Source organism: Parasteatoda tepidariorum, chromosome X2, assembly GCF_043381705.1.
Source record: "Parasteatoda tepidariorum isolate YZ-2023 chromosome X2, CAS_Ptep_4.0, whole genome shotgun sequence".
Taxonomy (NCBI): domain Eukaryota; kingdom Metazoa; phylum Arthropoda; class Arachnida; order Araneae; family Theridiidae; genus Parasteatoda; species Parasteatoda tepidariorum.
Window position 1 is genome coordinate 42,221,707 of NC_092215.1, and position 22,748 is coordinate 42,244,454.

Genomic DNA, 22,748 nt, shown 5'->3' on the forward strand with positions numbered 1-22,748 from the left:
AACCCAAAAATATATATATATCACGTAGTAACTTACTAGATAGAGAGGCAGAGACTAGTAAGTTAATCAAAAATAATAAAGCTGTGCTCGGTTTCTTTATTTATCTTTATAGTTTTGGCTGATATTATCAAGTTTTAAATATAAATAGGCGTAAAATATACATCACTTTTCCCTGCGATACTCTGAAATGTTACTGGGTGGAAACAAGTTGATACTCGTTAATTGGATTGATTTCTGGAAATAGTGCAGCCTAATAGAAACATTTTTTTCAAATTCAGTGAAAATTGATGCTCTAAGACTTTAAAAAGGGTGTAGAGTGGATAAATTTAGCAAAAATTTGATAAGTTTTATGGCTGATATTTTCAAATTTTAGATAGGCGTAAAATATTCTGCTCTAATCTAATAGAAGTGTGAAATTACACGCATTTCAAAATATAGGATTGAAGATATATTTAAAGAGACTTGAAAGCGCTCGTGATGATATTACTCTAATTTGCATTGCTATTCATATTCTTTTTCAGAATGCTGAGATAATTTTTGCCAAACAAAGAAAGATGTGCACCACCTTGAAAATTAGACTAGATATTTATTAAATTGCAAAAAAAAAACAAACTATTATTTAAAATTCAAATGATAATTAAAATTATTTATTGCAATGTTTCTATTCTCAGAACAATAAAATAAAAGATTTGGTTTTCTTGAAATAAAAATTTGAAAATAGTGATTTTTTTAAGAAAAATAAGACAGATAATAAATAGGTAGGATATCAATTTGACAGTAAAGGTGAATTGCAATTTTATTTATCCGATATTTAAAATCATAAAATAATTTCTGAAAAGTAAGATTAAGTATAGAAAATAATCGCAGAATGATTTGAAAAAAAATCTTAATGTAATTAAGCTGTATGGCAAAAACTGCAATTTGAATCGATAGTTTTAATCCGTTTATAATTACAATAAAAACCAGAGAAAAACTGTTTCGAGAAAAGCAACGTTAAAACGTCAAATATACGAAGTAGATCTGCTAAAAGAAAAGAAAAGAAAAAAAAAAAGACGGTAATCTTTGGCAGGTGCCTGGGTAATTGTTAAAAATAAGAAAAGTAATCCGTGTTTTTCTTTAAATTGTTAGTAAACAGTTGAATTTATTAAAGAAAAAAATAATTATGTTTTGCAGTTAACGATTTTAAAATGGTTACAGATTTAATGAAATTTTGGCAAATAATTTGAGTTTTCCAAGTGCTATTTTGAAAATTTATTAATTGAATAAAATTATTAAGCACCTTTCTATTCTCAGGGTTTTTTGAAGTTTCACATTTGTAATTAAACGTGCGTTCCAACTGCAATATTTAGTTTCCATTCATAGTTTACGCGTAAATAATTTAAAAAATAAATTAAAAACATCCTAGAAACTATTATAACATCAGTAAGTTTGGTATTTATATAAAGTAAAAGTTTCAATTTTTTGAATTGAAGTGCATAATACAAAACCTACTTTGTTTATATTATAAGAAGTTTAGTCAATTTGAGACAAAAAAACTTATAAAATTAAGTCACGTTTCAGAATATGTGGAAAAAAACAATAACTCTCAACAACGGTGGTATCAATTCTGTTTTTTTTACTAGCAATAAGTTTAAGGGTGCACCCTGATCGAGTGGTATCGCCGTTCCACTTAACGAATGTTTCTGTAGCGAAATCAAATCGAGCCATAACGCTGGGTGCTGTATTTCTCAAACTTTTACTACCTGCTCTTAAAATTGACTAGGGTTTAAAAGCAGTTATTTATTTTGAGCTCACAAACTCGCATATTTATGAGGATTATGTATAAATACTTAAAAGAAGCATTAAAAAGTCCCCATGGCTTGATCTGTCTGAGTTTAAAAACAAACTTGCAAACATAATTCTGTTCTAAATGAGTAAAATATTACAAATAATTAACCGGAGCAGTTCACTTTCCAATGAGGTGAACCGTGTTCAAATCCCAACGAAGGCTGGTCAATGCGAATTCCACATCCGGCTTTCATTGACCACAGTGCTGACAGTGTAATATCTTCAGTGGTAGACGTCCCCTTACAGTTAGGCAAACCATGAGAGGTTCTCGTGGTCTTCCTCTCCATGTAACGCAAATGCGGGTTAGTTCCATCAAAAAATCTCTCAAATTTCTCCCAATACATGATTCATGAGTTCCCTTGTCTTCTAGATTGGGTCCAAAATTACAAGGCTAGAGAATTGAACATTAATAGTCGTAAACCCAAAAACTGGGTCGGCAGTACAACGACCGTTATAATATAAAATAATTAATCGACTCCTCTTAAATAATCTATAAACAGCCTTAAAATAAATATGTTCTGAAAAAAAGTGTTTCATGGTTGAATTTGTTTTTCAGTGTGTGAGTAATAACAACCATAATTTTGAATTACGTAGCGAATGGAAACACATTTAACTCCGCAAATGTTAGTGCTGACCACCAGAATTGTTTTTTCTCTAATCAAAAGCATCTTTGTCATGGCCTTTTTTTGTACTTTTTTTTATTTTTTTTTAAACAAAATTGCTCTCTCAATGTATCTACCTATTTAATCTACCTATCTAAATACCTTGTCTATCTGCCTATTTAAATATTTTTTAAAGTACATTTTATATATAAACAACGACTGTCACATAATTGAATGAAGTTGAATAAACACATTAAAACATACACTTATTTTATAATTATTTCGAGAAAAATTATTCTTATTATTCTTTAAGATAAGTTTAATTGAGGGAATTAATCTTTTAAATAAAAGACCAAAAAGTGTTTACTAAAGCGTGTACTTTGATAATATGTTTCAGAAATTAAAAGAACATATACAATTAAACATATAAATAATATGTTCTATAAATTAATTAATTTTGGACAAATTAAGAATGAGAATTATTAGGTTTATATTTGATTAGAAAGATTTACTAATAGACTTGTTTCTAACTACACTTTAAACTTTATTAAAAAAACGACTTTGAGTAAAGAATGTAGTTATTGAAAAAATATTGCAATATAGTATATAGAATATATTATATAGTATATAGAATACGATTTGAAGTTCTCTCCTACTACTTTGCAAAAGAGTTATGATCGTTTAAATAAGTTTCGGAATTATAAGTTGAGGTTTTCATTGAGAGTACCGATAAATNTAGTTATAATATGTATTTACGTTGATTATTATATGAGTAATTTTAAATCGGAAAAATTTTACACCTTATAATATTTATTACTTTGAGTTTTTTCTTATTAAATAAAATTTAAGTTTTAATGTAATACATTTTATTTCTATATTTATTTATTTCGACAGTGTATTTTATGACGTTTTTGTTTGTAACTTTATAATGGTATGACTAGTATTACGTATTTAGACATATCGTGTTATGATCGTTTAAATAAGTTTCGGAATTATAAATTGAGGTTTTCATTGAGAGTTCCGATAAATATTTTCTGTATTAAAAAAACGAGTCCTTAAATGCTTTAGGAATTTTTGCAAGAACCAGAAAATTAGCAAAGATATATTTTTTTCCACAGAAATATTATAAAAACTTATTTAAAATGATTTTCATCTGTTCCAGAGTTTAATAGTTGAGTTAAGAATTTTGATACACGCGAAAAAAAAAAAATTTTAAACTCTCACATCAAAAAAGAAAGAGAGAAAAACTGTTGCTAACAAACGGTGAATGTGCGCACTTGAGTAATGGAAATTTTAATTGAATGAATTAAATGAATAATGGAAATTTTAATTTAAAAGTGTGATCATAATTTTTTAAAGAGGTTTTTGAGAAGTTGTTTCGATTTTACATATCCCACCCCGGCAAGAAAGTGAAACAAGTAAAAGAAACAGCAATTTTGAGGTTATGTAAATAAGAAGTACATATGAAGTGTCCATCAAGCTCAAAAAGTGCCTAATCTCTAGATTGTGCTATTTCAGATTAAGCTATTTCAGCGTAAGTTTATAGTATCCTTTAAGTAGATTTTTCTCAAATGCAGTTTTTTGACTTGTGTCACTTTTCTTGCCAGGGTCTGATATTTCAAACTTTTGATTAACTACTTCATAAAAAAAATTATTAATTATTTATTTGAAGAAATTCGTAAGCTTTTGGTGTCGCGATCCTACTATTTAAATTTTTAATTAAATACGTAAGATTTTTTATTATTGATGTAAACATCTTCAAATGAATGGATAAATACGACATGGTATTTTAGGTGACAATTTGAATTTATAAATAGTGATTTTCATAACACAAACTGATATAACTGTTCATAAAAAAATTAAAGTAGATTCTAAAATATTCGCATGAAAGTAATTCATATTCATTTTGAAATAAATAAATAATTAAAAAATGATGCTTAATAAATAATTAAATAACAGTATCTTGAAGTATTTAAACATTAATAATAATCAAAACAGTGAACATGTAAATTTCATAGCTTAAAACCATCTGACGGGCCTACACGTGGTGGAATATTTTGAGATTGTTTTCTTTTTGGTTTTGAAAAACAGTTCTTCTTATATTAGATTGTATAATGGTGTATTCAGTGAAAACTCAAATATAAAAAAATCCATTTTTTGTGCACTGAAAAACTACAGTTAGGATAGTGGTAAAGCAATTTCTGCATCCTTTGTTGATTCGTTTACTTATGCAATTAAGTCAACAATTTCTGTAAAAATAAAGGATTTTTAATTTATTTAGCGAAGCAACATTCTTTATACAACTAAAAATTTAAAATTCTGCCTGAATGTCAATTTATTCTGTAATAAACATTTGATTTTATTTACTAACTGTCGTTGAATAACCGATTCAATTTAGAGTTTACGACTACTAATGTTCAACTCCGTAGCCTTGTAATTGTGAACCCAATCCAGAAGGTAAAGGAACTTCTGGATCAAATACTGGGAGAAATTTGCCTTCGTGGAGGAATTTTTGATGGAACTAACCAGCACATGGAGAGGAAGACAAGACAACGAAAACCTCCCATGGTTAGCTTGACGGCAAGGGGCATTGAGCTGTCAAGATTGTGGTTCTATTCTCGGTAGCTTCCTAACGGGTTCTAATAAATATGTACCAGCTTGTCTGTGAAGTAAAGAGGTCCGTAATACTGACTAGATTGTCATTGGTTACGAAAATATGAAGCCTACATGACTCCCTGACTTACTTCAGGCTGTTGCACGAACGTTTTATCACTAAAATTAATTCCGTAAATTTAAATAAAATTAGGATTTGTCTAGCTTCTCATAACACGCTTAAGATGTATTGAACAAAAACTTTCTTTAGTTTCTATTTCAAAATAATTATCACTAAAAATATTTTTTGAAGAAAAGCTGTTTTTAAAAAATTAGAACAACATTTCAAAATTTACAAAAATTATGCTTTCCCAAAACTTAATTCGTATGATATCAATATATCCGAAAAATTTTACAGTAAAACATCACATAATTATTTGTAAGGAATCTGGCCAAATTATTAGACGCACTGTAAGATTCTATGTAAAATCTTAATTATCAGGTNGGCAAGGGGCATTGAGCTGTCAAGATTGTGGTTCTATTCTCGGTAGCTTCCTAACGGGTTCTAATAAATATGTACCAGCTTGTCTGTGAAGTAAAGAGGTCCGTAATACTGACTAGATTGTCATTGGTTACGAAAATATGAAGCCTACATGACTCCCTGACTTACTTCAGGCTGTTGCACGAACGTTTTATCACTAAAATTAATTCTGTAAATTTAAATAAAATCAGGATTTGTCTAGCTTCTCATAACACGCTTAAGATGTATTGAACAAAAACTTTCTTTAGTTTCTATTTTAAAATAATTATCACAAAAAATATTTTTTGAAGAAAAGCTGTTTTTAAAAAATTAGAACAACATTTTAAAATTTACAAAAATTATGCTTTTCCAAAACTTAATTCGTATGATATCAATATATCCGAAAAATTTTACAGTAAAAAATCACATAATTATTTTTAAGGAATCTGGCCAAACTATTAGACGCACTATAAGATTCTATGTAAAATCTTAATTATCAAGTGATACTATACAGCATTATTGTTTTTATGCGGCTGAAACCGGTTAACCGGTTATGTTCGAGTATCAATTGGTTAACATTGTAATACAATACGTTAAAAATTAATACAAATAGGAAGTATATAAAAAATCTCCCTAATAAAAACCCGTTACATGTATGTTTAAATATAAAAGTATTGTATACAAACTCGTTCAAAACCTGCAATTATTAAAACACTACAGTGCGTCTAATTTGGTTGAATTATTATAATATACTAATATAATACATGATATTATAAATATTCTATATTTGTATAATTTATCGTCTAATTTATCAAATCGTCGAATTTATATTATGCATCGTCTAATTTAACCATTTGATACTCGAATGTAAAGAAGTGTATACTGATTTCAGTCACATAAAAGCAATAAAGCTGTATAGTATAACTTAATAATTAAGATTTTACATAGAATCTAATAGTGCTTCAAATAATTTGACCAGAGACTGTATGTATTTTTTAGGTATCCATAATTAAAACTTTTAATTAGCACTTTTCCTTTTTTAATGAGATAAATATTTGTAATCGTTGTATTAGGAGAATACAGAAGTTATTTCTTATCAGACTGTTTTATTTATTGCGAAAAAAAAACATAATGCAGTCGAATATATTTCTCATGTCAGTAAAAATTAGTAAATCTAACAGAAATTCCTCTCAATTAGTTCATTAATTGAATTCTTTTTTTACCCAATAATTGTGAAAAGTCCCGTTACTTTTAATGCTTCTTAAGGATTAGGATTTGTCTAACTTCTTATAACACGCTTAAGATATATTGAACAAAAACTTTCTTCAGCTGCTATTTTAAAAGAAATATCATTAAAAATATTTTTTGAAGAAGAACTACTTTTAAAAAATTACAAAAACATTTTAAAATTTACAAAAATTACACTTTCCCAAAACCTTACTCGTATGGAATCAATATTTTCGAAACATTTTATAGTAAAACATCATTAATTATTTTCAAAGACTAGGAATAAATGTATGTATGTATGTATTTTTTATTTACCCCTTATTAACCCTAGTTTTATTAGACTACTATCCCTATTATCCCTACTCTTTATTTTCCATGCCTCCTATTATATCTACCAGATCTATTATCCCCACTTTTAATTAGCACATTTCCCTTTTTAATGTGATTAATATTTTTAATCGGTGTAATAAAAGAATGCATAAGTTATTTCTTATCAGGCTGGTTTTTTGATTGCGAAAAAAAATAAAACATAATGCAATCGAACATATTTTTCATGTCAATGGAAATTAGTAAATCACACGGAAATTCCTCTCAATTAGTTCATTAATTGAATTCCTTTTCACCCAATAGTTGTGAAAAGTCCCGTTACTTTTAATGCTTCTAATTGACTCCGCCCCTGACGTAACAACTTGTTTTCCTTTCCCATTTTGTCAAGGTTAACCCCAGCATGGTCTTATTTCTTAATAAAGCCGTTTTCAACCCGCCTATTGAAGAAGCACATTTAAATAATCAGCGGTTATTCTCCACTTTCAATTTTTAACTTGCATAAAAATTATATTCTAATAACTCGTCAATCAAACTAGAAGAATCAACTTCATAGGATTTGGATGTTTTGTTTGATTTCAGTTTTTTTTTTAGATTTTTCAAAGTTTTTTTTTCTCCTGAAGATAGAAAATTTTTTCAAATTTGGATATATTGATAGAGTGCGAAGAAATACAAGCTTGAAATTTTGATAAAAGACCAAATAAAGGTACAGCAATTTTTTTTTTAAAATTTGTAGTTATAATATGTATTTACGTTGATTATTATATGAGTAATTTTAAATCGGAAAAATTTTACACCTTATAATATTTATTACTTTGAGTTTTTTCTTATTAAATAAAATTTAAGTTTTAATGTAATACATTTTATTTCTATATTTATTTATTTCGACAGTGTATTTTATGACGTTTTTGTTTGTAACTTTATAATGGTATGACTAGTATTACGTATTTAGACATATCGTATACACTTCACTATAATTCAGTGAAGGCCTGACTAAAACTTATAAAATATATATTTGATTGAGTTCTGAATTTTTATGGTTTAGTTATGATCTTTTAAGGTTCTGAATTTTAAGGTTTTTTGAAAAACTGAAATTTTAAGTTGCATTCTTGAATAGTTTTAATTTGTTTTTTTGTAAAAGAAACAATACATTTTGAAAATATTTTTCAGAATATGAATAGATATTTTCTCCTCTGTTTCAAAAATATTTGTAATTAAGATAACTTCCTTAGAGCTACATTTTTCAAAAAATATAATTTACAAAAAGACAATTTACAATTTTGATGGAATCTTTTGAAAGAAATTTTACGTCTTCATTGTGAATGATAAGAAATTAATTCATGAAAAAATCCTTCTTTAAAATTCTTTTTAAAGCAAGTTTATCTGGAATAAATTCATAAAAACAATGATTTCGGTTAAATCATGCTATAAACCGCATAAATCAGAACCCCAAAATATGTAACTTTATCTATAATTACATTTCTTAAAAAGCTTATCATTAATGATAAATATATGGAAAAAGGATGATTACATTCTTATTAAATGATTTTATTATTTTTTTCAACTTATCTTTAAATATTGTTATTTCATAATTGTATGACGTTAGTGTATGAAAAAAAAAACTGTTTCACAAATTAATATTCATTTTCGGTTGAAATTTCGTAAGTAAGAGAAAAATTTTCTTTCTTTCTAAAAGCAAATTATTTAAACGATAGTTAAATTACCGTTACTATTTCAGTTGATAAAATTCAGACAAATTTGTATGGTTCGACTCTTGAGCGTATGATTGCATTCAAGTTAAGATCTATTTAGAAATAAGAACAAAATTACTTTAAACAACTAATGATAAACCAAGTCATTACCGAAGCTTTTAAATTTCACTTTTCATTCCATGTTGCCGGTTTTTAATCTCGTTAGGGATGCACCGACAAGGATTATGGGAATTTTTCACCGATATGCATTTAGGCAGACGACAATTTTTTTCACTATTTTGAAGTTAATGATAGAGCTATCATTGGAAGAACGATTAATCATTTGCATAGCCTTGTTGTGAAATATTCGACGTTTATTAAGAACATTTAATCTTATTCAAAGGGTCATGGTTAATGTAGATGATTTTCTGTTTTTCGAGGCGCGCAAGTTGAAGGAGATAATGTGGCGGCCCACTCAATATCTGTCATTTAGAGCAGGGTTTTTTCATTTGGTGGTCCCAATTCAACAATTTTCTAAAAAAATAAAACTTATTCTCAAAACAATCTCTAAAGCGTATCTACAATATTGAATGAAAAGTATTCAAAAACAATTTTCGAAAACTCACCCTTCAAAATTCTCTGATCTCTAGCATAATTAATATAAAAGGTTTTCGAATATCATTCTAGAAATTTTACTGTCTTTTTTCCCTTCACAATCCTGGTATTATTACACTATAGGTTAGCGATAGTTTGTTTTACTGTAGCTCCATTCAGTTGTTTTTACTTACAGTTATAAAATTAAGAAGCTGTTACAAAAATTCGTGATTTCTTACGCGAAAGATCTGCGTATGGATATAAAAACGAACAATTGAATTTAATAAAGGAGGCTGTTTCTCTCTTACCAAAATTGCAGTTACTGGAGAGCTTAAAAAAATTAATTGGATAAGAAAAATTGATATTCGTAATTCAACTAATTAAGTTAATAAAATCTTGTTTATTTATTATTAGTCTACTTTGAGTACTTTAGAACCCTTAAAATACTGAAAATTTCATGTGGTACAGTTTATCTTCATTTTAGTCCAAGTAGTCATTGACGCCCGGTGGCTAAGCAGCAGCGCTTCGCGCTGTTGTGCCACAGGTTCCTGGTTCGATTCTTGGGCCGGGCAAGGTTGACTCAGCCTTTCATCCCTTCAGTGGATCGATAAAATAAGTACCAAGCATGCTTGGGAGCTAAACACTGGGGGTTCCGCGTTGGGCTGACCACTTAACCGGAACATCTGCTCTTGCACCTCAGATCCCAAAGGTCAAGAAAACTGAGATGGGCGTAGTAGGTATTGGCCCTCTATGAGCTGTCGCGCCACTGAGTTTAGTTTAGTTTAGTCATTCAATGGCGTAATATTTGTCAGTAATTTTAATAGAATGTATTGCAGTCTTACAGGAAATTTATAATAATTCTATTTCAAATCACTTTAATTAGAATTTAAATAGTAAAGTATGAAATTGTCCATAAATTATAATATTTTGAGGAAGCTATTATTACATATAAAATTATAATTTCCTTTGGAAAGAAATTTATTGAATATTTTAATCGCTTTATTTATATTTATTGATTCTGTCAGCAGGAAAGTTTTTTTTAAAAAAAAGTTAAATTAATCACCTTTAGAATTGGTTTTAAAACTTGTATTAATTTAATCCCTTCACATTCCATTAATTGCGAAATTCAAAGATGATAATTTAATTTCTCAATTCGTTTTTTAAAACCTTATGAGGTAAATAATTTCAGTTCGACATTAGTATTTCTAATTATAAATAAATTTTGCATATCAATAAAAACTATTATTATCAAAAAAATTTCTGGATACTTTAGATGTAATATCCTCAAATTCGAACAGATTTACTGTTTTACATCCTGGAAAAAAAATATGGTCAAACAAAAAATATGCTACCAAAATATTGTAAAATTGGCTTTGTTTGTGGCTTCATGGGAACACCTAAAAGCTCAGTAATTTCTATCAAAGCGCTTCGGTAATGATTTAAGTAAAATTAACAATAAAATATAGTTTTATAATATGTGATTAAATTTGGTAAATGTGCTAAAATTCGGTAATTTTATCATGACGCCATAGATTATGGCATATGAAACATTTGTTAAATTTGCTTTTCAGTTTTGTATTCTTTTCTAAATGTGCGGTGATAAGAACTATGATTTTGATAACCAGACTAAGTGGTAAGCGGTTACCAAATGATTGGAAAAATTACCTAATGAATGGTTTATATATCGCATATTTTGGTTTTATTAATCGGAATTTGGTTTTATTAATCGGAATTTTTTCCACCAGAAATGTCATTATCATACAGTATGATAATTTTACCAGAATTTTTTTCCTGAGTAGAAAATACTTTATAATCACTTTATTCATTTTTAAAATATACGAGAACAATAATATATTCAGTGGGAAAAACGCAACGTTTCGTGTTAGAAGTTATGTTTCTAAGTTGACGATTTTTCTTAAAATGAATTCTTTTCTTTTTAAAAAAAATCAGCTACATTTTGCTTTTATTTTGATAAATTACTATAGCTAAAAATAATAACGCCATAACTTGTTTAATCTTCTTGTAAAAAGTATTATTTTTCAAAATTTTAACAGGAATGTTAAAAAAATGCCTTAACACTAATGCCAATTTTCATACATTATCGTTGTTTTTTTAAGACCACTTAAGAACTAATTGCATAAATTCTATTTTTATTTTTGTAATAGTAGAACTTATATTTGTATTTTTAGAGAAAATATTTTTGGAAATTAAATTATAATTAAATTCTCTTATTTAATTAAATGCAGCCCAATATAATTGGTTGCGTTCATAAGCATTTTTCATGCATTAATTTTGGAACTTATTGCATAATAACATTCTATTGAAATGTATAATTATCATTATTAGTGGAGGTACAATAATACAGTTAAAAAATAAGCATAAGTACGTATGCTATTGAAGTACGTATGTTTGTCGTCATATATTTATTTTGATCACTAGTTACATGGGATAAATAATAATAACAGTTTAAAGATACTTTGATGCTATTAAATTTGCGAGTATGATTTTTTCCCCTATTTTTGCATTTATTTTTTCTTTTTACTTATAAAAATATTTATTCTTAAATTTGCAAAAGAAAAGTCAAAATTAAACTTAAAAAAATATTGTTGCGAAATTATTTTCTCCCAAAAAGGAGCATTCGCAAATCAGTCAAAAATAACTAATCGGAAAATTATTCTAAAAATGGTTTATTTAAGAAATTAGTTGTTGCATTACTTTTCTCGCTGAAAGGTTATTCTATCCAAGAACAAAACTTCAAAAATACATTTTAGATGAGAAGTTTCATTTTGATTGTAATGCTTTTGAGATGTATTTTTGAAATATTTCTTTTACTTCACATACTTGTAGGATACTTCAGAAATATCAAAAGCACTTGAGAAACGTTTTAAATGTAGCTTCAGAAATTTCCAAGTTATAGGGCCTAAATAAAAAATCTTCTGAAGTTTATCAAACCCGTCTATACCTGAATTTTGTAACGCTTGTTGCTTATAGGAAATGCATTTTCGATGTTGTTGTGCTAAATGGGTATATTTTAATAGTGCGTGCACATTAATTTAAGCTCGCACACAAACGCTTTCTTGGGTTTATTTTACAGAAACTATTTGAGGGTTATTTTAATAAATTTCAAATAGGAATGTAAATGTCGTTTACATTATCATATTACAATAGATCAGACAAACACTTTAGGTTTTGACAATTTTCTCAAGCAATACTTCAATTGCTATTTTATAATTTTAAAACTGTTCAGCCCGGGCGAAGTTTTTTGCTTAGCAATGAGGTTTAAAGCAATAAATTAAGTTGGAAAACAAGTAATTTTGAACATCCTATGCAAAAAAAACCTGGCAATAAGCTCGTAACTTGTATCGATTACTTTGATTATTATTTGCAATAAATGCATAAAATTTTGAAAAGTCTAACTGAAATATTTATGATGATGTAGGCATTTTTATAAATAACTTATTTTTCTGTCTTACGGGTATTTGCTATAACTTTTAAAACATTCAATGAAATAAAAAATTTTTTTGGAGAAGTTTAAATTTAATTACAAAATTATTGCTTTAAAATTTGATAAAAAGATGTTAAAAATTTTGGAAAATGTGAGTATTTAAAGTAGTTCTGCGTATGTAAGGGAATACTGCGAATGTAAGGAAAAAATTTGGAATTATTTTTTCATAATTTTGTAGTGAATAGTATTTGGCAACTAATGAAGGCGTCTGATTTGAATGTCTTTTTCTAAATAATTTTTGTATTTTTTGAAAGAAAACTCAATTAAATTGAGATTGATTAGAGGTTTTTCACAAATTTCATTGTATATTATTATTTAATAGTGTAATTTGCAACACTACAAAATGAAATTTGTAGATAACCCCTAATGATTTTGAGTTTTACTTTAAAAAGTACAAAAATTACTTGAAAGATATTAAATTTTTAAGATATTCAAATCAGATTTTTTTTCATTAGTTGCCAAATACTACAAAATTATGAAAAAATAATTTCAACATTTTTCCGTGCATGCGCAGTATAAAAGAGCTTTTTTAAATGCTCATATCTTGCGCAGTTTTCAATTTTTTTTTTCAAATTTCAAAACGTAATTTTGTAATTAGTTTTAAATTGCTTCAAAAATTTCGTTTAATTTTATTGAAGAATTTTAAGTTCAAAAATATTAGTTTATTTTTTTTATAAAAATGTCCATATCTACATGAACATTTAAGCAAAATTTTTTGAACTTATTTCAAATGAAAATCAAAGACCTTATTTCTAGACTTTCTTATCATAGACCTTATGTCATAGACTTTCTAGTTTCTATGCTGAGGATAAATAACATCTAAAAAGAAGTAACTTCATTTCAAATTTATTATGTAACTTTTCTTACTATATTTATGTAACACATTTCTGTTATTGACTAATTTCCGTGCGAAAACAGTCAATAACATTGTTCTGCTAGTAATGCTTCAAATTTTGAAGCTTGAATTAAGTCAAAAACAATTCTATCAGCATTAAATTGTAATTCATGGAGATAAATCTTCTCAAATAGCAAGTAATTAGTTTTTTTTAAGGCCATCAACCTTCTATGCAGAGGATTACATGACTAAAACGAAGTTACTTCATAGTCATTGCCTTATGTCTGTCTGTTTTTTACCGTATTCATAAAACACATTTCTGTCAAATATTAGCTCATAAGAACATTATTTTGTTACTGAATTAATATCTACTTATCTACTACTGATCTACTTATGTCAAGAAACTCCCTTTCATACTTCTTAAAAACACGTTTTCAAAGTGTTTATTTCCATTTTGAACACGTTAGAATTGATGTCTTTTATTATGCAATGTTAGTGTAAACATTTTAAATGAATAACAAGTTTTATAAATTCGAAAAATTTTTCAAGAAATACTTTTTGTAAGTAATTTTACAAAATGTAATAATGATAAGTTGTGTTTGATAACAAAATCAAGTACATGAGTAGTTAAAAATGCCCTTTTTGATAAGCGAATAACCTAGTTTAGGCGACAGAAAATCAAATTACAATATAGTAAGTCACATTTTCAAATTTTTCAAGAAAGTGTTTTCTTTAGAAATTTTTCGCTGAAAAAAACCACGATTCCAAGTAAGTAAGACGTTTTTGTATATCTAGGAGTCATCTAAAAGAAATTTGACAAAAATCCAGCGCATTTATCAGGAAAAAATACCAAGTAACAGTTTGAAATAAAAATGTCGCTTTAGGAAATGTGTGGCCTGTTATCAATGTACCCCAATTCTTTCAGTTTATAAAAGCTTAGCTGCAACGAAGCTGCAACATACATTTATATTGAACTACCTCTTTTTTTAATTTCCCTTACCTACATTTATTTGGCAGACTTTTTAAAATTTGATATTTAAGATGTCTCTTTCGTTTTCTTTCTTCGTTTTTATTAATTATTGATTTAAAATTTGCATATCTATAAACTTAATATTTGTTGAAGAAATTTAAATGATTGCTGTTTAATAACAAAACAGTATTCATACTTTTTAACGATAAACAACCCGACAATAATGGAAGAGACACTTTCAGTTTTTGACATTTTTTAAACTTTCTTAAGAAATACTTAAAGGATTATTTTGTAACTTTAGAGGTAATTAGTTCATGCAATATACCATACACCGCAATAAAGTTAAATGAGATTTCAGGGAACGTCAATAAATTACGAAAGAAAACAAGTATTTTTGAACACCCTGTATTCACAATTTAAGAAATAAACTTGTAGCGTATACCGATTACTTTGGTTGTTATTTGCAATAATTACATAAAATTTCATAAAACAACTTATTAAATATTTATGGAGATATCGACATTTTTATTAAAAAGCAATTTTTTTTGTCTTATGTTCTTCTGCCATAACTTTAAAAATATTCAATAACATCAAGCAAAATTTTCGGAACAATTAAAAAACAATTACAAAATAATTATTTTGAAATTTCGAAACAATTCGTTAAAAATTGTGCAAGATATGATTATTTTAAATAGTCTTTTTTTTACACTGCGAATGCGTGGATAAAATTTAAAAATTCTTTTTTATAATTTTGTTGTGAATCGTCTTCGGCTACTAATAAAAAAAATTTGATTTCAATCAATTTTCTAAGTAGTTTTTAAACTTTTTAAAAGATAGCTGAAAATAATAATGTTTTCCAAAAATTTCATTTTGTACTATAATACATGATTTATTTAAAATGACAATGGCAGTTTGGAGGATCACAGTTTGGTGTCAGGACGATTATTGTAAGGTGGTATCATTTGCTACTAAATTTTGTCTTATGATATGCAAAATGATATTTGTGGAAAACCCCATATCACTTTGAGCTTTATTTAACGAAGTACAAAAACTATTTAGAAAATTGCTTGAGACACTTTAAATTTTTAAGATATTTAAATCAGACAGTTGCGAAGTACGATTCATTACAAAATTATGAAAATTTTCATCCAAATTTGCTCAGTATAAAAGAACTACGTTAACAAGTCATATCTTGTGCAGTTTTAAACAAATTTTTTTCAAGTTTTAAGACAATAATTTTGAAATTTATTTTTAATAGCTCCAAAAATTTTATTTAATCTTATTAAATATTTTTAAAGTTATAGCAAAAAGAAGTAACACAAAAAAATTAATTCTTATAAAAGAGTCCATATCTTCCAAAATTTTAAAGTTAGGTTTATGAAATTTAATATAATTATTTCAAGTAACGGCCAAAGTAATCAGTACAAGTTAAAAGCTTATTGTCTGATGTTTTCCCATAGGGTGTGCACAAATATTTGTTTCCCTCCGTAATTTATTTTCGTTCCCTGAAACCTTTGAAAGCTTTAGACTTTATAGATAAGTATGAAAAATCGCATGAACTAATTTCCTCTAAATGTTACGAAATAATCCATTAAGTATTTCTTGTGAAATTTAAAAAAAATGTGTCTATTGTAGGGTAGTGTATTTATGACTTATTTATAACCTGCATTTAAATTGTCAATCTTCTAATTTTTAACTCAAGGCATATATTTCTAGTTGCTTTATATTAAGTAGTTCTTAATTAACAACATTCAATTAAGATTAAAGCTTAAATGTTTCAAAGTTGTGCTTCTAATAGTGACCTTGAAAGAGTACATCTCGCTTTAATCAGATTAGCACTCCATTTCCAAAATCTGCTATTTAGAATTCATAGCAGGATCACAACTGTGATTTTCCAAGAATTGTCATTTCTCATTTTAGAATGGAAATATAATAAAGGCTTGCTTTAGATGAATTTATCCATAAGATATCGTTGCATTAAAGCCACTATATTTTTGATAGATAACATCCTTCGCTTCTTGTGACAGTCAGTATTTTTACGTTTTTTTTAGTTAGATAACAGTGAATGAGTTTTTCTAGAAGAACACATCAAGGGCAAAGTCCTGATATATGTGAGCTAAATGAAACATATTTTTTTCAGGGTAGATAATATTGTATACAATACTTATCTGAAGAGCTTCAAATTATATAATCCGTACAGTGACGAAAAACAATTCTGGCTTAAATTAAGTCATTAAATAGTTGGAAAAAAATGGTTGCAAGTATAATAAATTTGATTGCATAAATCATTATTATCAAAAATTTATCTGAACATTTATAAAGATAATATTTTTCTCAAGTGCAGGATTTTGAAAATTTCATATTATATCTTTTATTGAGCATTATACTAAAAAATGCAGTTAGAATAAATATTTTGTATGAAATCTGAAAAGTCACGTAATTTTAATCATTTGTAACTTAGTTTTTGAGGCCTGGATGATTTACAACCTAACCAAACTAAATCATATTTTATAAATGTTGTTCATTACATATTAATTTATTTGTGAACTCATTATCTCCCCTTAATTTTCGAGTAAGACATAAAAATTTTTAGTGCAGTCTTTTCACACAGATATAGTGTCACTTTATAAACTAAAATAAGCAAGTTAATGACAAAAACTTCATTCTTTTTTTATTACAATACGAAATAATATACACTTTTACACTTAATATGCAAAATCTCGAGTATATTCATCCTAAACATATTTAAAACTTCCATTCTCATGTCTACTTTTTAATGAATTGAGCGTTATGCATTTTCAGGTTAATTGACCACATTTAGTTCAGGCAAACTGCAGCCTTGCCGAACTTCAAAATCATTTGTTTATTTATTTTTTCAAATCACTATTTTAAACTGAGCGAACATTTCTCAAGCATTATACTGATATGATTTCGCTTCGTAATCTTTTTTTTAAAAAGTATCTCTACGGTATTCATTTTTTTAATAAATAATTTTGCTTAAAATACCCACAAAGTATAAAATATTATAAAAATGTGGTACCTTACCATTTAGTAAATTATTTTACCCGTATAATTTCTAGAAAAAGTGATGTAAAAACTGAAACATTTATAAAAATTGTGACCATTAAAATTCAAAACAAAAAATGAACGTTGGAATTGCAACATTATAAACTTTAGAATCGAAACATTTTGAAAATTGTACTACAAAAGAGTTTTGGAAGGAAAAAAATCTTTCTGAAGTTCTAAAAAGAAATGATATGGATCTGAACGAAAGATACTTCCACAACCAATAGAAATAAAATTTCACTTAGTGATAAAAGTTAAACTTAGTGAACAAACATTGAACTCTTTTTGGATTCCAAGAATTGCAGCTCAAACTGCTGTAAATCACTGTTTCATTATGCTGTAACTGCTGTAAATCACTGCTATGTATTAAAGGAAATACACGTAAAAATAATGAAAAAACAGTGAAATCTATAGTTCTTATGGACTGCTGGTATTTCAGAAATAATACAAACATTTTTCAAATAAAAAAAGCCACCGAAATGTGATACTTTAGTTTTGCTTAAATCAAGAAAACTACGATGTTTTCCCGTAGATTCAGATATTTCCGGAAAATACAGAAAGTTTCTGGCAACTTTTGCTGCCATAAAATTTTTGGTACGTTGCAGGATTATTTTTTCGTATGTCGAAAATTTTGGTAAAGCATTGCTGCTAGAATGTTCCGCTCGGACACAAAAATAAATAGGAGCAAGAGTTTTATTATTATAGTTCAAAAAATATTGAACATTTTGGAAAGGTTCTTGAGACTTCCCCAAAATTTGATATTAAACATTTATTTTACAATCTGGTAATCATGATCTGGGATGCAATTTTTTTTATAAAGTTATTTTTGCACCAATGATATTTATTTTTACTAAAATTTTTAAGAACATAAATGAGCCATTATAACGTTTCCATGAGTTGTATTTAGTATTATGGCAATTTCGTGAAATAATGCTTGGTAAAATCTGCCTCAAATTAGTCAGTGCATTACTTTAACATGATTAACAATCCATGGTTATTATTTTTCTCATCATTGCGTTCAAATTAAAATATATCATGCGAGAGGGAGATCGAAAATTTCTCTTATAATTTTCACCTGGAAGTTGAACTTTAATGGAGAAAACAAGGGTAATATGGGAGTTTTATCCAATTTCAAAGGCACCTAGATTTCACCCCTTTAAGATGGATGAAATGATGAGGCAAGGAGTCTTCGTTTTGACATACGTAGGGATGACGCGTAAACAATTAAATATGAGGCTGAGGTGTCTTACTGATAAATGTTTTTTCTTCCAAAACTTACTGGGTTCATATAAGCATATACCAGTACAAGGGAAGAGTAGTGAAGAGAAATGAAATATTTTTCACATATCTGCGATATCATATTACTTTGCTTTTCTTTACATTTTACATATTAATTATGAGGTTGTGACCATATTAGTTGCGTTAGCGCAATATTGTTTTTGCAGGTCGGAAAATTACATACAATTTCTTTCCTCTGAAACAGAGGCAATGCATTAATTGTTAGGGATACTAATCAATGCATTAATTGTTAGGGATACTAATTACTTGTATGTTCCAAAAGGAACAAATAACGACAATAAATCGGAGTAGTACTGCTCTACAGTGAGAAAAGAGTGTAGCACAAGTGTGTAATAAAGATGGATAATTTCATTCTATGGCTGTCTATGTTCGATTTTGTGATTTGAGGGCACCAATAATTTATGGAAAATGTTAATTTATAAGCGAAACAAAGATTTTTTTTAATTAAACTGATAACTAATATCAGGTGCAGAACCATCCTCATCAAATTTGATTTCATTAATAATCAGTTTTGAAATATTATGTAATATTCTGTTAAATTAAAATCAGCTTATTTTTGGGAGAAATTATTTGAAGACGAGAATTGCGTTTTCTGTTAGTTTTAGCAAGTTTAGTTTTCTTTTGTATTCGTTGCAATAAAAAACTATCTCGCTTAGAGAAAATAAAATACTTCTGATTTTATGCACTTTTTATCATTGTCACATATATCTTCTTTTAGAATATAGCAAAAAGTGTTATTTTTTTAAGAAATTGAATAGAAGTATTTTAATTTGATCTGTGTTTTTTAAAATACATAAAGTTCCTTTTATGATAAAAGCATGAGAGAGACAATATGTTCAATTGAATTTTGATATGATCATGCAAACAATATTATTTTGATTCACGCAAACTAATACATTACAACAAGCCAACAATGGCGTTTAAGGGCTAAAGTGACAACGGTCCTAGGCATCCACTCAAAAGATCAAGAATTTTTAATCATTAAATGAATGCTTGGTTTGAGCAAAATATTTTAAGAAGAATTAAATGTGATTTTCTAATAAATTTAATGATGAAATTTGAGGTCATTAAAATTTAAGTATTTTTTACATTTATTAAAATTTGAAAATTCTTTTTCGTGAAAACAATTTTTTCTTCAAAAGACAAATTTCTGGGAGATGGGGGAGAGTGTAGACAAATGGAATATTTCAAAACAATTCTCTATACAAATTTTGGCGGACTGCCGAAACTTTGTTATCCCTTCCATAGTTGCAGGATAGAATACTAGAATATTAAGTAAAAAATTAAAAGACAAGATTTCTATATTGTGAAAAAGTAACTAAATATTTTACTATAATTGCTTGTTCAAAATATAATACGTAGTTGATTTAATTAATATATTCAATGTTCAAAGTATGTTTTTTAATCTTCTTCCACTAGGAGATTCTTCTAAGACAACACTTTTATTATCACTCTCTGTGATAATAAAGTGGGTTAATTATTAACGCATCGCTCATTAAGGTATTTATTTACTAAATTAGAAGAAATTTGAAACATAATTCATTTAGTAAAATATGAAAAAATGAAAAGGAATTAAACATAAAATATTTAATTTATTTACAATTTTTCTACATTTTGTTAATGAAATTAGATACATTTTTGCACAGTGGAAAATTCAGTGAAGACTCAAGATTTAACTTACTTTAAAATTTTTGTTTTTAATGAAAGTATTGATTATCCGTGAAATTTTATCATTTTTAAGGCATTTTTATTAAAATATCTCTAGGTTGACATTTACTATTGATTTTCCACATTACTTTATAAAATAGAAACCAAATACGATTTAATAGATGAATAGTTTTTTATGCAAAATAAAAATAAATAGATTCAATTTCAACTCAGTCGCTTGTCTTTTAAATAGATTTTTAATTTATATGTATCTTTTTATATGTATAGTAAAATAAAGAATTTTTGTGTGTGTCTATGTTTCCGTATACCGGATGGTGGCTAAACTGTATACTCTAAAAATACGACACTCAACATGAAACTAAATTAGTACAATTGTTAATAGATTACGAAGTCCGATTTTCGATTTTTTAATTACATATTTAATTCAGAGACATTTAAAAAATGGAGTTTTTTCATTGGTTTATCAGAAACCATTGTTTTAAAGTAAACTACAGTCAATTCGCTATAACTCGAAGTACGATAACTCGAATATTACTATAACTCGATTTTTTTATGAGGTCCCGACCCTTTTATCTTCAATCGATTTTTTGGATCTTTTAAAGCAGGAAAAAAAACCTAGGAGCTGATATCTTGCCCCTTCCTTTGCAACACACACACAATGTCTTTCGCACTCTTCAAGGAGAAGCTAAAGCTGTCCCTCTTGAAGTATGTGAACAGTGGTTAAATGAAACGTTAACAAATTTACTTCAGAGATGCAGTTAAAATGATGTTTTCAATATTAATGAAATGGGGTTTTTTTTTTAAATGTCTTCCAAATAAGACTATGTTTAAGGATGAAAACTGCTCAGGGGGTAAAATGAGCAAGGAGCGATTGACTGTCGTAGTTGGAGGAAATGCGTCTGGGACAGAGAAATTGCCCTTACTTGTTATCGAAAAATACCGAAATCCCCGATGTTTCACGAATGTAAAAACGTATCCTTTGCATTACAAGTCTAACAAAAAGTTTTGGATGACATCAGTTTTATTTGAAGACTATGTAAGAAAATTGGATCTGAAATTCTTCGCTAAAAAAAGAAAAGTGATGCTCTTTATGGATAAATGCACAGCGCATGGTGATCTACCTAATTTGAAAGCAGTGAACTTGCAGTTTCTCCAGCCAAACACAATAGCAAAGTTGCAGCCGATGGACAGGGTATCATAAAGCGCTTCAAACAGTCTTATCGTAAATGGCTTGTCAGAAAAATGATCTTAAATATTGTAAGCATTTAGAAGATTTGTAATTAATAAGCATTAATTAAATAATCCGACAATATTTTGAAAGTCCAAAACCGAAACTAACGGTAAGTCGAACTTCCGATATGTCGAAGTTTTTCGTCAGTCTTATCAGATTCGAGTTATCGCGAATTCACTGTATAAACGATTCAGCTTTGTCAAATACTTTAAAGATAACATCAATGATATTTGCTAACTTATATCTCTAATCAAAATTGCGCGTCCTGCAATTAATGCTTAATTAGTTTTTTATTCGTTTTGCCAGTTAACCTGAATGATCAACGTGATCGTTGTAGCAGATGTGAACTATGTGGCGAAATTAGTATTCCTAAGGTTACCTGAAACTATGTGTTTATTTTGTTTAAAGTTATGCTTTTAAACCGTGCTACTATAATACTAAATAATTTAAAATCATCGGTAATTGAAATTTAAAAAAAAATCAGTTTTGTATTGAAAAGCAAAATTAATGGAGGAATGGATCGTCGCTGAGAATAAAAGTAAGAAAGCGCCAATATTATTATCGACGCCAATGATAATTAATTTTGGTAATAGTTACTAATTAAAATTAAATAATAAACTATGTACTAAAAGGCAAAATTAATGGAGACACGGTGCTAATTCGTTTAATAGCGCGAAAAATAATCAGCAAAATATTATTGACATTAATGACTCTTAATTAATTTTGGTACTGATTGAAATAAAATAAAAATTAAGCTATGTATTAAACAGTAAAATTAATGCAGTAAATGTACTTGT

At 27.4% G+C, this 22,748-nt stretch overlaps 1 protein-coding gene across 2 annotated transcripts in view; it reads left to right on the forward strand.

The window, feature by feature from the left end:
- The window catches only part of LOC107447768 (CRISP/Allergen/PR-1), a 157,340-nt gene that overhangs the window by 12,032 nt on the left and 122,560 nt on the right, over positions 1-22,748 (forward strand). Inside the window, exon 1 of one of the 2 annotated variants that reach the window (XM_016062770.3) lies at positions 7,514-7,798. The exons of the other annotated variant lie outside the window; for it this stretch is intronic. The gene's annotated coding sequence lies outside the window, so the exon portion shown is untranslated. Of the gene's footprint in view, positions 1-7,513; positions 7,799-22,748 lie in introns of those variants that run through there. 2 annotated transcript variants of the gene reach the window in all.